We start from the raw sequence: 4083 nt of genomic DNA, 5'->3' as shown, positions 1-4083 counted from the left end.
GTTTTTCGTAGTATTATTCAGGCACTACTTTTTGGTCTTTGGATATCAGAATTACTGTATCCTACACAAGCTAGATTTGTAGGTGAGACTGGAAATTAATCATACTCTGTTGTTATGCAATACCAAGACTCTATACCTATGTGCTTGGCTGCTTGCTACTTACACTGAAATTATACGAATTGTAGCCATGTGTTGCAACAGCCAGCAGTAGGATGGCTCAATCCCATCAACAATTTTCTTTGTTCTGTATTATTCAATCATATGTTTTTAGGTTCTCTGTGTCAAGAAGAGGATATATCAAAGTAGTGTGTCATGTTCTAATTATAAATGAAGAGAAGAGAAAGTTGAAAACTTCATAATTGCATAGTAATCGTGGCTAGATCGTAGAGTTTAGAGATGTACAAATGATTGATTAAAAATATATATTTATATTTGCAGCAAGACAATGGATCATGCCAGGTAAATGTTTTTGTAGAATATAAGTCAGATTTAGAACTTTTGACCAAGACAGCTGAAAAAAACAAAGTAAATACATCATATATATATTTGATATAATGTATATTTAGATATTCATGGCGCTGCATAAGCATATTCAGTTCCTGGGAGCACTAGCTGCTGGCGTATACATGTATTTCTTGGTTCTAATAAGATGCATGCAATCTTAGAAAATATAGTAAACACCTATCATGAAATTTTGAACTCGCATGATGTGTCTCTCTGTTAATAACTATCATGCTTGCATAGCTGGTTGATTTATTTGATTATAATCAAACTGGACCGTCGTTATAATCAAACTGGACCATCATGATCAAAGAAATACATGTACCAAAGTCACATCTGTTTAGATCATGATTAGGCATACAATTGCTCCTTCAAATTATTGTGATATTGTAGTACTCTTTAATCTAACAAATTATGTATTGTGGTGCTGCACCTTCTTTTCTCTTCTTTCCAGGACATATACTCTGCATGGGAAGATCCCTACTTGCTATGAACTTCAGACGCATCGGCCGCTGCTAGGTGTGCCGGATGCCCTGGAGATGGTCAGAGCTGTGGTGCCTGCAATTCCGGCTTCATCTCCACACCTACAGGTTCACCTCTCCCTCTCTCCCCCAACCAACAACCGCAGCACAGACGGAGGAGAACACTGCCTAAAGAAATTGAGCTCTAGCCTGAGCTTCTGATGTGCCTTTTGATCATCTTCATGGCATTTGCATCTAATGATCTGTACGACAAGATTCAGTGTGTTCCTGGGACACTGGAATGATTTTTTTGCTGAATGACTAAAGTGTGAACTGAATATATGAGTTGCTGCCATTGAAACTACAAACTGTGAATGTTTTAGATCAAGTATGTGTACTTGGTTGCGTCTTTAAGAGGTCTGAATATATGAGTTTCTGTCACTGATAGATATACTATGGACATGCAGGTTTTTGATAATTTGCTCCTTGGGAGGCCAGTTTCCTTCAAGTGCAGCTAAATCAAAGAGACACCGACTTATTTTAGTGCTTGAGATTTTGATTGCCAATCTGCAACAATGCCCATGCCCTTTGGTATTGCACTGATAATTTGCTCCTTGGGAGGTCAGTTTCCTTCAAGTACAGCTAAATCAAAGAGACACCGACTTATTTTAGTGCTTGAGATTTTGATTGCCAATCTGCAACAATGCCCATGCCCTTTGGTATTGCACTCTAATTATTATTATTATTATTCTCTTGCAGATGGTTTCCGTCTTAAGTGTCTACAACAAAAGGGATAAGCAGCACCGCATCTGAGTACCAAAGCCATCCATGCCATTATGTATTCCTCTCATCATACACTTGATCATAAAAATCAGCTTATTTTATTACGGCCCTACCATTTAAGATATCAAACTACTGTTATTGCAATTTGTCTTCAAATGCCACTAAACTGTCACTACATTATTTGCCACTGTTGTATGAATTATTTATCTAGAGGAACTTCTTTTATTGGTGGGAAAATATAAGTATCCTATTAGTCTGCTGAGATTTCCAATGCGATTCCTTACTAATCCTACAAGTCGTGTTCTTGATATTAAGTTGACGTTACCTTTCCAAGACATGTGTTTTCCAATGAGAATCTTTACTAATCATACAAGTCATGTTCTAGATGTTAAGTTGAGGTTATCTTTCAAGTTATGTAAACCTGAAAGTGGAAGCATAATGTACTACGTGATTCGATTGACCAACACTGAACTTTTTACATGTTTTCTTGTGTTGATTCAGTCCCATCTTTTTACATCATCTTCCACTTTCAGCTGATATATCTAAAAGCTCTAATGAACATGTAATAGCTAGCAGAGAATAACTAAAGTCTTTGCAATTTTTTACATGTTGTCGTGCATCGATTCAGCCCAATTGTGCCATCAGAATGACTGATTCCGCCGCTGTCATAAGCCCGGGGTTCTAATCCTAGATATTAAGTTAGACCAACTCTGTTTAGCTCTTGAGATTATTTTCTAGCTTTTGAATAATAATCTGCAAATAGTACTTATGCTTCTTACATTCCTTCCGGCTCTAAAATACACATATGCTTTTCTCTTTTTTTGTACTTACTACTAAACTATGTGTGTTGAACAAAGCATGTCGCCTTATTTTAGATAAATGATGATGTAGTTATGGACGCCTTCTCAATGCTACATGTGTAGTTCCCAAATTGGACAATATTTTTCTGCAAAGATCTTCAAGTATGGCATTTGCTTCATTCTCTCACATCTGCTATTTAAAGTTCCTCTCTTGGTTTCTAATCAATCTGTGTAGATACAACTTTCTTAGGTTTTTGGGAAACAACAGAATTAACAGTTGGTTGCTCTGTTTACCTTCGATGTCGGTATCATCTATAAATGTCACTCCCCTAGCTATTAGCATTGTGTGTTACAACAACCTACATGGCCTGAATTTGATGTTGTGGTTGCTTGTAGTAGCTTGCCCATGATTCATGGTCTCATTGCTTTCATTTGTTTGTGTTTTTTGTGCTGTCATGCAGATCACGAGTTGCAAGTATGTGTGTGCTATTCAATCTATTTACTGAGACAAGAGGCGTTTATTTATGTCCAGATTTCTGTTGGAGATTATGGTACATAGAAGATCTCATATTAGAGAAGAGAAAATTCAGTATATCTGTCGATCTGGACAATATGTATATTCTATGTTGATCTTTCTTGAATCTCTTGTTTTGTTGATTCGAATTATTTAAGTGTGAATTATTTTGTACAATTCCTTGATTATATGTCAGTGTCAAGGCATCTTTTGACTATTTGAATTAATTTCCCATTGTATATTTGACGTATATCTTGGAAGGATGTGGAAGAACTTATTATTATGATGTTGTACTAAACTTTGAAGCTTTTGGTGTATCATGGTACATATTATAGGAAATGCATCAATGACATGTAATGAACTTTCATGGTTTGGACCTTGGCATCCTGTGTAACATATATATATTGGTTTACCGGCCTGGATATGACCGAATCAAGTTGGAATTTTGATAAGTATATCTACTATCTCTTTAATCTTTGAGTAATGCTGTATTTTTCATAATTACGCTTTTGTATCTCTTTGCCCAATCTATATTTCCATCTTAGGTTAATTTTTTATTACCGAGTTTGCTAAAACGAGACTAAGTGGGTGCGGCTGGGTCACGACGCTTGGATGGGCAACACGCGCCAAGGCGCGCTTGCGTGGTCGTATGAACGCACTGAGCTTGATTCTATATAAGTGCAAATGCTATACCTGGTTTCCTACTGACATAGTATTACGTGCTTCGGCAAAACGCTTAGACCCGTACCCTCGCGCCAGGGCGCGATCTTGATCTAGTATTAATTATACTAGAAGAACGTCTGTGCGTTGCAACGGGGCCACATTAACTTTAAGAGTTCAATATTACGACATTGGCGACCTTTTTTACCATCAAATCCTCACACACACACTCCCTCCCTCCCTCTTCCTCACTCTCTCTTCCCCTCTCCCTCTCTCTAACACACACACATATCTATCTTATTGGGTACGGGACCATAATTCATCTATTTCACACACACACGCTAGTGCATAACAATATGGATTA

At 37.2% G+C, this 4083-nt stretch overlaps 1 long non-coding RNA gene across 1 annotated transcript; it reads left to right on the top strand.

Annotated features, from left to right (window-relative positions):
- Window positions 1–562: 562 nt before the first annotated feature.
- Window positions 563–3159, top strand: LOC123157854 (uncharacterized). The gene is made up of 3 exons (XR_006479097.1): window positions 563–1091; window positions 1430–1800; window positions 3007–3159. It is a non-coding gene; the product is annotated as an uncharacterized lncRNA (long non-coding RNA).
- Window positions 3160–4083: the final 924 nt, after the last annotated feature.

Source organism: Triticum aestivum, chromosome 7B (genome assembly GCF_018294505.1).
Source record: "Triticum aestivum cultivar Chinese Spring chromosome 7B, IWGSC CS RefSeq v2.1, whole genome shotgun sequence".
Taxonomy (NCBI): Eukaryota; Viridiplantae; Streptophyta; class Magnoliopsida; order Poales; family Poaceae; genus Triticum; species Triticum aestivum.
Note: the sequence above shows the minus strand (reverse complement) of the source record. Positions and strands in the feature narration are given on the sequence as shown.